The sequence below is a fragment of the Pteropus vampyrus genome, unplaced genomic scaffold (genome assembly GCF_000151845.1).
Source record: "Pteropus vampyrus isolate Shadow unplaced genomic scaffold, Pvam_2.0 Scaffold145, whole genome shotgun sequence".
In the NCBI taxonomy this organism is placed as follows: Eukaryota; Metazoa; Chordata; class Mammalia; order Chiroptera; family Pteropodidae; genus Pteropus; species Pteropus vampyrus.
Window position 1 is genome coordinate 1,357,547 of NW_011888926.1, and position 12,083 is coordinate 1,369,629.

General features: G+C 41.2%; 2 long non-coding RNA genes across 3 annotated transcripts; one reads left to right on the plus strand and one right to left on the minus strand.

Annotated features, from left to right (window-relative positions):
- Nucleotides 1–11: 11 nt before the first annotated feature.
- Nucleotides 12–11,912, minus strand: LOC111745020. Of its 2 annotated transcripts, XR_002782457.1 has the most exons (5): nucleotides 11,693–11,912; nucleotides 2,014–2,417; nucleotides 1,304–1,342; nucleotides 674–717; nucleotides 12–147 (listed from the first exon to the last, which is right to left on the minus strand). It is a non-coding gene; the product is annotated as an uncharacterized LOC111745020 (long non-coding RNA). The 2 variants fall into 2 exon arrangements; XR_002782456.1 differs by lacking the exon at nucleotides 11,693–11,912 and having other exon boundaries at nucleotides 2,014–2,562.
- On the plus strand, nucleotides 136–1,780 carry LOC111745021. Its single transcript, XR_002782458.1, has 2 exons — nucleotides 136–272; nucleotides 659–1,780. It is a non-coding gene; the product is annotated as an uncharacterized LOC111745021 (long non-coding RNA).
- Nucleotides 11,913–12,083: the final 171 nt, after the last annotated feature.

Below are 12,083 nucleotides of genomic sequence, written 5' to 3' on the forward strand. Positions count from 1 at the left end.
GCACGCGTTGGTTGGCCATCTGAGGGCCAGGAGCGAGTCCCGGCCTCCGGGCCCTGTCGCAGGTCCCTACCTGCAAGGACGCCCCAGCAACCTCGTGGGCAGGGGCTGTTTTCTCTACGGACCTCTGCAAGTAGTAGTACAGCCCTCCTGCAGGGAGGAGAGGAAAGACCAGTAAAAACACTTCCGAGAGCGATGTGATCATTTTAAAGTGTCAGTGTTTACAGTATGCCGGAAGTCATATCCTTTTAAGCTATTTAAACTCGTGATGAAAGGTATTAGATATTAACTTAGAATGGGTGAGGGGATATATAGTTTTTCAAAGGATATACAAGCAAAACTTTGAAAACCATTGCTTTGGGACCTAATTAGGTTGTGTGGGTTTTTTGGTCTGTTTGTGGAGGGTTTTCTTTGCGGGGGGTAGAGTGGGTTTTAGAGTTAGACATGGGCTCAAATCCTGGGTTCACTCTGAAGGTGCAGAGGGAAGGAAGGGAGGAAAAAGGCCGGCCGGGGCTCTGAGCGGTGTGGCCAGCCCCGGGGGAGCCAGGTACGTGGCAGCCTCGGGAGGGGGCCTCTGGGAGCCCTGGGGGGCAGCTGGAGACTGGGGGGGCTCTGAGGGAAGAGCCGGTGTCCTCAACCCGCCCTCCCCAACCCTCCCCAGCGCCCAGGCCCTCACCTGCGAGGATGAAGATCTGCACCACGTACAGGGACTTGAAGAGCCTGGAAAGAAAGCAGAGCTGAACGTGAGGCTGGGGTCTCTCGTGCCCTCCCGGTGAGGACTAGCTTTCCTCCCCAGTCCAGGCCCCAGGATCCGCTCCGTCAGGGCGCAGCCCGTCCACGCTGTGGTGGACACATTTGTCCGCGGTAGGTAGCAGGAGCTCGGCCTGGGCTCCCCGCTGACTGGCCGGCATGACTGCGCCTCTGCCACTTCCAAAGCCAGACGTGGAGCCTGGAGCACAGAGGGGCCCCCAGCCCTGCCCCTCTCCTTTCCTTCTTTCCTTGGGTCCATCTTGGCCCTCCAGCCAGAAGGCAGGGACCAGGCCTTGGCTTCTATTCAGAGATGCGCATTTGGCGCTGGATTAGCCCCACCCCCCGCAGCTCCTCAAAGTCCTCCTCACTCTGAGCTGACAGATTCATGTTCCACCCACCAGGACCAGGGCCTCTACCCGGACCCTGAGTTCCAGGGACATTGTAACAGTCAGGGAAAGGGGCACGGAGAACCCTGTTTTCCCTTCCTCTTGGGTCCAAGTGGGGTTTCCCTTTCCTGGTTATCGGGATGCGGTGACAGGGCCCACCTAAACATTACCTCTCTCTCTGGTGGCACAGACCGAACACCATTTTCAGTCTAAGAAGAAAAGGTAGGTGGGTAACAGTCAGTGTCTCTCACAGGCCCAGGAGCCCCGTGTTCCTGAACCACAGGGCTTGCAGGAGTCACGTTGGGGTGGGGGCGGGGTGGCAAGGAACCCCACAGGCAGGGCTCAGCAGGGGATGGCCTGCTGGTCACAAACAGAGGTCGAACTCAGGATGCAGTGGGCTAACCCTTGGAGCTCAGAAAATGCTTAGAAATTCCTCCTAAGACCTCAGGGTGCCAAACAAAAGATGGTTCCAATGCCCTCAGAGCTGAAAAGGTTAAGTCCCAGGGCACCAAATGGGAAAAGGGGGGTGGGGTAGAATTAAAGAGAAAGGTGAGGCTGTGTTGGACATTTGGCGTAACATGTTCTCAGGCCTTGGTAGAACATTATAATAGTAAATAATAATGACTAGAAACTTCCAAAACTTTAAAGTGCTTTCTGGGTTATTCAATATTTCGAGAATAATTTCGAGAAGACTAGGGGAAATCCCTAGCCTCCTAGAAACATCCTGTCTGGAAACCCCCCCCCTTTTTTCTGAGTGGATGTTTAAAGGAGGAAAGGGGTGAAAATGAGTCCTGAGGGAGAAGAGAAGAGGGGGAGAAAGGTGATGCCAAGTAGGGAAGGAAGCCAAAAACGTAGGCTAGGAGTCAAAGACAATTCTTACCTTATTGAGGGAGCCTTCAAGCCTACTTTCCAGCTATGCCAACCCTGATGACGTCAGTGATCTGCAGAGTATCCTTCGATCATATCAGTGTCCAGCAGCCGACTCACCTCCAGGCCCCAGGACCGAGCCTGAGAAGGGCACTGGAGCCAGTTAAGTCTGGGAGTCCAGTGTACAGCCCCTCCCTTTTGCAAGGAGAGTGGTCTCTGTGTGTGACATCACGTTTTAGGGAGCTTTATGACAGGACGCCCTCTCCAACCTTGGCCAGAGCAGTATGTCGATCGCCTCATGATGACTTTAAACCTCCCCAAGTCAGAGGCAGCACCTTTGCAGGTATCTCTTCAGTTCCGTTCAATGCCGTTGATACCACCTGAGCACCTACAATGTGCCAAGCTCTGTATGAAGTCCTGTAGGGACACAGAGACACAAAGGTGTGTGAGATTCAGTCTTGTCACATAACACAAGAAGCATGTTTTCTGAATCAAAAACAAGGACACAGCCTGACAATTTCTAAGTGTCATTCATTCATACAACCAGAGTCTGCTGAGCTCCCATTTTGCGCCAGGAATAATACCAAGGGGATAGAAAGATAAACAGGATGCAGAGACTTCCTTTGAGATGCTTGAAGACATCAAATGGATATCTTCTAATTCAAGACAATAATTTCTACCCTCTCCAAATTACTATAAATGTAACTAAATGATAATTATAAAACTATGGATGGTTAAAACTGAGCAATGCCTGAATTTCACATATACATGAAACATTAACCATGATACATCATATTCTCAACCATAAAACAAATCTCAATAGATTTTAAAAGACTAAGTACATTATTTGTCCACAATGGAATTAAATTAGAAATCAGTAACAGAAAGGTCCCTGGAAAGTCCCAAAATATTTAGAAACTAAACGATACACCTTTAAATAACATATGGGTAAAATAAAAAGTCAAAAGGAAATCAGAAAGTATTTTGAAATGAATGAAAATGAAAAAATATCAAAATTGGGGGGACTCAGCTAAAGCAGTACATAGAGGAAAACTTATAGCACTAAAATACCTATATTAGAAAGTGAGGTCTCAAATCAATGGCTGCAGTTTTTACCTTAAGAAAATAGAAATGAAAGAACAAATAAAACCCACAAAAGTGCAAGAAAGGAAATAAAGATCAGAGTGGGAATAAATAAAATGGAAAATAGAAAATCAATAGAAAAAAATCAATAAAATCAAAGGCTGGTTTTGTGAGATCAACAAAGTATATAATCCTCTAGGTAGACTAGATTAGGAAAAAAAGAAATAAGACACAAATGATCCATACCAAAAATGATGAAGATGACTTTGACACAGATTCTGTAGATACTAAAATAATAATAAGGGAGTACTTTTGAACATTATGCCAATAAGTTTGACAATATACATGAAGTGGACAAAATCTTTAAAAGACACAAAGTACCAAAGCTCATGCAAGAGGAATTATACAACCTGAACAATCTTATATCTATCTATTAAAGATATTGAATTTATTTAACTTTCCCACGAAGAAAATTCCAAGCTCGTTTAGCTTCACTAGTGAATTCTACCAAACTTTTAAGGAAGACAGAATATAAATTTTACACAAACTCTTCCAGAAAAGCAAGAGAGAATACTTCCCAACTCATTCTGTGAGGGGAGCTTCATTTGATACCGAAACCAGACTAAGATTGAAAGAAAACTACAGCTCAACATCCCTTATAAATATAGATACAAACATTATCAATGAAATCTTATCAAATTGAAACCTAAACATATAAAAGGGATAATACATCATTACCAAAGGAGTTTGTCTTCAGGAATGCAAGGTTGGTTCAACATTGAAAAATCAATCCATATAATTCATCATATCAACAGACTGAAAAAGCAAAATCATATGATTATCTCCATAGATGTATAAAGAGTATTAAACAAAATCAACATCTGTTCCTGAAGAAACTCTCAACAAACTAGGAGTAGTTGGGAACATCCTCGACCTGATGAAGGATGTCTATGAAAACCCTAGAGTTAATAATATACTCAACAGTAAAATACTGAATGCTTTCTCCCTAAGTTCAGAAATAAGATAAGGATGTCTGCCCTCATGACTTCTATACAACATTGTACTAGAAGTTTTAGCCAGTGAACTAAGTTAAAAAAGAAGTAAAAGGCAACCAGATTGGAAAGGAAGAAGTAAAATTGTCTTTATTTGCAGACAACATGGCTGTATATAAAACTATGGAATCATCTAAAAAGCTACTACAGTTTAACAAGGTGGAAGGATGTAAGATCAATTACAAAAGTCAATTATATTGGTCGTAAACCTAAAACCACTCTAAAAATAAAAATTCTAGTTCTATATAATAGTAATGAACAATTGGGAATTAAAATTTTTAAAAATACTTTTTGTCATAATACCAAAAATATGAAATACTTCCGGAGAAATCTGACAAAAGATGTGTGCGATGGCCTGTATATTTAAAAAGTACATAACATTACCAAGAGAAATTAAAGAAGACCTAAATAAATGAAGAGATATACCATGGTCATGGATTAGAAAATTCAACATTGTTAAGATGTCAACTCTAAAAAAAAAAAAAAAAAAAAAAAAAAGTCAATTCTACCCTCAAATTGATCTAAAGATTCAGCAATAAAAATCCCAGCAAACTTTTTTGTTGTCGAGATCGAGATGCTGTTTCTAAAGTTCATATGAAAATACCAAGAACCTGTGATAGCCACCTCATATGGGACCTCAAGCCAGAGACACTCTAACAAGCTTCATCCGGATTTCTGGCCCACACAAACTGTGAGATAATAAATATTTATTGTTTTTAGCTGCTAAGTTTTCAGGTAATTTGTTCATAACAATAAATAAACATTCTAGAATACAAAATACAATATACTGCATTAGGAACGCACTGATGGGCTTACTAGTAGGCTAGACACAGCAGAAAATAGAATGAGTGTGGGAAACAGGTATAAGATGCTCTGTGAATAGCAAATGCTCTGTTCCCTAATACAGAAGTCTTGTGTTTTGTTAGGGACCGAATACACATACACATGCTATGTGTGAAACATGCTGTGTTCCTTGTTTTGAAGATTCACGTGCATAAAGATGTCATTTCTATATTCAATGCAATCTCAATCAAAATTCTTATAAGATTATTTTTTAAAAAGTGACAAGCTGATTTTAAAATTAATGTAGTTTTAAAAATGCACAAAATTGCCAAAAATTTTTGAAAAATAAGACTTGTTTTAGGGATACCAAAATACACCTAATTAAAATTGGGTGGTACTGACTAAAATAGATAACTCAATGGAACAGAAATTGACCCGTATGTTTTTAGAGCCTTAGAATATGATAAATACATATTTTGCTTATATGAGAAAAGGAGTTAGGATAAATGATTATCTATTTTTTTAAAAAGATTGATTTCTATTTATACTACTAAAATGCACCAAAAATCTAGATTAATATAAAATGATAAATGCTAAAAAAAATCTAAGTATTTTTTAAAAGAACATGTTTGTAACCTTAAGAGAGACCTTAAATAAGACACAAATATTTATTCTGCATAAATATTTAAATTTCTATATGACAAAGCTGAAACAAAGTTGAAAACAAACAAGGAATGTGGTATTTGCAGAATATATGGCAAAGGATTAATATAGAGACTATATAAAGCATTCCTACAGATCAGTAATACAATGAAATAGGAAAAAAAAGCAAAGAATATGAAAAAATATAAGTGGACACATAAAAAGCTCAATTTCATTGGTAATCATGAAAATTAAGACAACAAGGAGCTATTACTTTCTCCCCTTACATTGGCAAAAATCTGAAACCAATAAATTAAATACCGAAGTGGGTATAAGGAGCCAGACCTTTCAACCTCCAGTGAGTGACGGGGCAATTCGGCAATATCTACTTAAAATGTACGTACCTTTTTGCTTCAGCAATTCTACTTCTAGTTCTCTATTCCAGAGAAATATTCAAAGAGGCATAAAGGAGATGTGAATGAGGATGTTCTTTGTTTTTAATTGCATTGAATTGGAAACTAGCCAGATCTATGAATAGAGGACCAACAAAAATATGATATGTCCATATCAAAAATGACGGAACTAAAATGAGGCAGGTCTATATAACCTGACAGAAGCATTTTGGGGACATTTAGTGAAAAGGACAAGCTGCAACACAACAGGTAGGGTAGGATTCAGATATATAAATAAAATCCTTCCTCCCCAAAAGCTCAGTCCACGAACTCAAATGTGTAAGAAACAGTGAAATGGCCTATTTCTTGACTTAAAACAAAAATTTTAACTCCAAGCCCTCAACTCATCAAGTTAGTGAGAAATGAATAACAAGTAACTGAGCCATTGTTACCCTTCAGCCCCAATCCAAAATTTTGCCCAGATGCCAGGAGCGTTTGCATTCCCAAGGCTTCATAAAGACAGGGACCACATGTCTATCTTCTCTATGTCCTCTGTATTTGGCTCAGTGGGTGGCAGAGAACACCATGCACGCAATGTCTGGGAAAGGCATGCCATAGTCACGCAGTGGATGAGTGGCAGGGCCAGAGTCCCCGAGTCCTGTCCACTACTCTGTTCTCCTGACGACCTCTTAGGCCCATGCTTTGTAGGAACTGGCAAACTTCGCTCCCACGGTGTGGGTGCAAAGGCCAGGGAGGAGGAACAGTAATGAGGCGCTCCTACTCCCGCCAGCCAGAGAGGCATCAGGGGAAGACCAGCGGGGAGCTAGTCACTAGGCAGGGCCCCCAGCCCTTAGTGTCAACTGAGGCTGCGTGGAGAACCTGAACTTCTACCCCCACTCACAGTAACAAGGAAGCTCGTCTACTTCCCCTGCTGGTGTCGAAGGAAGCCAGTTAAAAGAGAAAGTTTACTTAAGACCTAGGGCTTCATAATATAATACCCAAAATGTCCCGAGTTTCAATAGAAAAATCACTCATCATACCGAAAACAAGGAGCATCTAAAACGGAATGAAAAACGAAAGACAGTCATTAGGTGCCAACAGCAAGATGACAGATATGATAGAATTATAAACATGCTTCGACAAGCAATTATGAACATGCCTGAAACAAAATAAAACAGAGTCTCCTGAGAGAAACGTTAAATATAAGGAAGAACCAGGTGGAAATTTTAGAACAAGAACTGAAATAAAAAAACTCAGTGAATGGGTTCATAGGCCAAAAAGAGAGAAAAGAACCAGCAAACTAGAATATAAAACAGTGGAATTTACCCAATCTGAATAACAGAAAAAACAGACTGAGGAAAAAATGAGCAGAGCCTCCGAGAGCTGTGGGACTTAAAAAGATCAAGCAGCGTGCGAGGAGAGGAGAGAGAGGGCAGGGCTGAAAAAAACGCTGAAAGAAAACTTTCCAAATTTTGTAAAAGGCATAAAATGACAGACCCGAGAAGCTGAGCAAATCCCAAGCGAGATAAATCCAAACAAGTCTACATCAAGATACATCATAGTCAAACTTCTAAAAACTAAAGAAGAAATCTTGAGAGTAGCCAGAGAAAAATAACACCATACCTATATGGGAAAATCAATTTAAATGACAGCTGATTTCTCATCAGAGGCCAGAGAGGCCAGAAGGAACAATTTTTTAAGTGTTGAACTGTTAAACCAGACTCATATCCAATGAAAATATCCTTCAGGAATGCTGGGAGAAAATCAGGAAATTCTCAGATAAAGGGAAACTGAGAGAATTTGTCACCAACTGATATGATCAACTGACTTTTAATAAGGGTCCAAAAGCAATTCGAGGGAGAAAAGCTGGCTTTTTAACAAATGGTTCTGGAGTAATTGAACATCTGAACTTTCACCTAAATCTAACACCTTATACAAAAATTAACTCTAAATAGATCAGGTACTTAAATGAAAAACATAAAACTTTTTTTTTTTTTAAATCATAGAATATCTTCTGGACTTAAGGATAGGCAAAAGGTTTTTAAATTTGACAGCAACAGTGCAATCCATAAAAGGAAAAAAATTATAAATTGGCTTTCGTCAAAATTAAACTTTTGCTCTGTGAAAAATCCTGTTGAAGAGATTAAAAATAAAGCTATGGAGTGAGGGAAAATATTTGCAACCCACATATCTGACAAATGACTAGTATCTAGAATGTATAAAGAACTCTCAAAACTCAACAGGTTAACAAATAATCTAATTGGAAAATGGGCAACAGATATGAAAAGACATTTCACTAGAGAGACTATAACATGGGAAATAAGTGTGTGAAAGGCTGTTTAAAAACATCACTAACCCTTAGGGAAATGCAATTAAAACGAGATATCCCTACAGAATGGCTGTTGCCATACCAAATGCAGAAAGAGGATGTGGAGAAACTGGATCTCACTCACACCTTACTAATGGGAATGTAAAATTGTACAGTTGCCCTGGAAAACGATTTGCTAGTTTCTTCGACAACTAAATGTGCAGCAAATATATGGCCGAGCAATTGCACTCCTGGGCATCAGAGAAATCAAGACTTCTGTTAAAGGCAAACTTGACATCAGCTTGGAACTGGTATCAGGGACTGACTCTAAATTCTTCTCACCGTATCACCACATTGCCTCTAATTCTATAGAGGATATTCACTTTCTGTATTGCGCTGTCCTTCCCCAATTTTCTAAAATCATTGTTTTTAATAAGGACAAGTAGGAGATTTTCTTTTTTAGTGTGATGAGAACAAGAAAGTATCATTAAAATACACTGGACTCTACATATTTGAAAATCATCAGAGACTTTTTTCAACAGCTTTATTGAGATATAATTTACATACCATATACCTTATCCTTCATCTATTTAAGTGTACAATTAAGTTTAACATTTTACAATTAAATTTAGTGTTTACGAAGTTGCACATTATCATTATTTCCATCAGCCTAAATAGAAACATCACGCTACATCCACTCATTTCCACTTCAGCCCCTCACAACCACTAATCTATTTTCTGCTTGTATAGATTTGCCTTTTCTGAACCTTTTGTATACACGGAATCATTTGATATACGTTCTGTGTCTAGCTTCTTGCACTTAGCATAATGTTTCCAGGTAGCATCCTGGCTGAAGAGTATTCTGCTGTATGAATACAGCACATTTTGTTTATCTACTTTTTTTTTCTTGTCCATGTACCTGATGGACTTTTGAGTTGTTTCTATTTTTGGTTATTGTAAATAATGCTGCTATGACCATTTGCATACAAGTCTTTGTGTGGAAAACTGCTTTCATTTCTCCTGGGTAAATATGTAGGGCTGGATTTGCTGGATCATATAGTAAGTCTATGTTTAACTTTTTAAAAAACCGTCAGACTGTTTTCCAAAGTGGCTGTACCATTTTATATTCCCAGCAACGTATGAGGATTCCAATTTCTCCACTTCCTCACCAACACTGATATTGTCTTTTTTATTCTGGGTATTTTTGGTGAGAAATGGTATCTTATGGTTTAGACTTTTACCTAATGACTAAAGATGATGGGTGTCTTTTCATGTATTTATTGGTCATTTCTATATCTACTTTGGAGAAATAGCTATTCGAATCCTTTTCCAGTGAAAAAATATTTTATTTTTTAGAGCAGTTTTAGGTTCACAGCAAAACTGAATGCAAAATACAGAGTTCCCATATACCCTCCCTCCCACACACACAGTGACACACACATTCACAGCCTCCCCCACTACCAAGAGCCCCCACCAGAGTGGTACGTTTGTTACAACCAATGAACCTATGCTGACATCATTGTCAACCAAAGTCCATAGTTCACATTACGGTTCACTCTGTGGGTTTGGACAAATGTATAATGACACGTATCCATCACTGCAGTATCGTACAGCATGGTCTCACTGCCCTAAAACCCTGCATTGCACCTATTCAACTCAGCCTCTGGTCACCAATGATCTTTCCATTTGCCTTCTTCCAGTATGTCATATAGCTAGAATCACACACTATGTACCCTTTTCAGACTGGCTTCTTTCACTTGGTTATATCCATTTACGTTTCCTTCATGTCTTAAGGGCTTGATAGCTCATTTCTTTCTAGCACTGAAGAGTATCTCATTGTACGTACCACAGTTTATTCATTCACCCGCTAATAGACTTCTTGGTTGCTTCCAAGTTCTGGCAATTACTCACATAAACATCTATGTGCAGATTCTCTGTGGACATAATTTCAATTCATTTGGGTAATACCAAGCAGTGTGATGGCTGGATCATATGTTAAGAATGTTTAGTTCTGTAAGAAACTGACAAACTGTCTTCCAAAGCGGCCATATGATTTCGCATTCTCACCAACAACAGTGATTGAGAATTCCTGCTACTTCACATCCTCATCAGCATTTGGTGTCACCTTTGCTCGTTTTTAATTGAGCTATTTGTCTTTTTATTATTGAGTTGTAAGAACCTTATACATATTCCAGATACGAGTCCTTTATGAAATATATGATCTGCAAATATTTTCTCCCAGTTCGTGGGTTGTTTTAGAGGCCTCCCTTTTTTTTAATGAAAAGGAAGATTAAACACTAAATTCATGATAGTGGTTACTCCTGGAGAGGCAGGAGCATGCACCAGGTTAGAATTACACAAGTAGATATCGTATAGGTGCCATCAGAGGTAGAGCGCAGTCTCTGGAGCCAGCTACCTGGATCTCAAACCAATGCTGTCAAAGCAACTCAGTCTGTGTCTCAGTTTTTGCTGCTGTAAAGTGGGCATAACAGCACTTACCTCACAGGTGTGTTGTGAGGCTTAAACAAGGTAATGTGCCTTCAGAGCTTAAAACAGTGGTTACGAGGTACAGAGCATGCTTTATAGAAACCTTAATTATATTGCCATTTCTTAAGTTGGGTACCAGGGTTCAAAAGTTTCCATTTTATTATCATGCTTTATCATTTACATATGTTACATGCTTTCTTTTGTATAACTCATTTACACGTGCAAATGCGTTTTAAAAGGTAATAAAGGGAGAATAAAATCTCAAATTTAAAACCTTTAAGATGGGAAAGACTAGGCTAGACACAGGGCCATACTCCACGCTAGCCCCAGACTCAGAGCTCAGCTCAGCCCTGGCCCCTGCTCCTTCCCCAACACTCACAAGCTACCTGTCAACTGCACTTTCAGAAAAGACCCTGAACCCCAGGCAGGAGTCAGTGGAGCGGGGAGAACCTAACAGAGCAAGTGATCTAGACTCTGCACCACCTCAGTTTCCTCACCTGGTGAATGGGGATGCTCACAATACCTACCTGATCTATCAGATAACGCAAGACTAGGTAACTCTAGCTAAGGCACCGCCTGTCATGTTGTTGTTATTTTTCCTTCACACTTGTAAGCTGCCCTCATGTTCAGAGATAATCTCAGCAGGAAAATGCCAAGAAAGAAACGAATACCCAGAATGGACGCTCTAAGTCTCCTCCCAGCTCCAAAACTCTGGGCTGATTTTTACAGAGATCCAGAGTTTGGGATGGAAATATCCTTGTCCAAAATAGGGTTAATGATATAACCCACCCCCCCCATAAGTGGAAAAGCGCCCAGAAACAAAGGCCAGGAAAGCGCTTTCACATCTACACCGCGCTTCTAAAGAGTTGGTTCATAGTGGGAGAAGAACTGCAGGAGGGCCGCAGAGGGGCCAGGTCAGCGCCACGGTACCCCAGGCGCCATTACCTGCCGCAGCCGTCACCTTACGGCCCGCGGTCCCCGCCCCGGAAGCTGACAGGGGAAGCTCGGCTCGGCCAGCGTGCCAAAGGGCGCTACCACAGGAGCGGCGCGGCCAGCTCGCGGGCAGGACGCCCGAGCCCAGGCGGCGGTTCCACTGCCCCGCGCCAACGGCGCCAGCACGCGGTCCAGCGTCCGGCGGTCAGCGGCCAGCCTGGGGCCCGAGCGCCCCCTGGCGGCGCCATCGCCAGCAGGACGCCCAACGGGCGAGCTTGCGTTTGCGCGAGCGAGCATGCGCAGCCCGCGCCGGCCGCTCTCGCCCACCCACTGAGTTTGGGGGCGTGGCGTTCGGTTTTAGCCAATGAGAAAAGGGCTGCGCTCGCAGGTTGAAAAGGGAGGG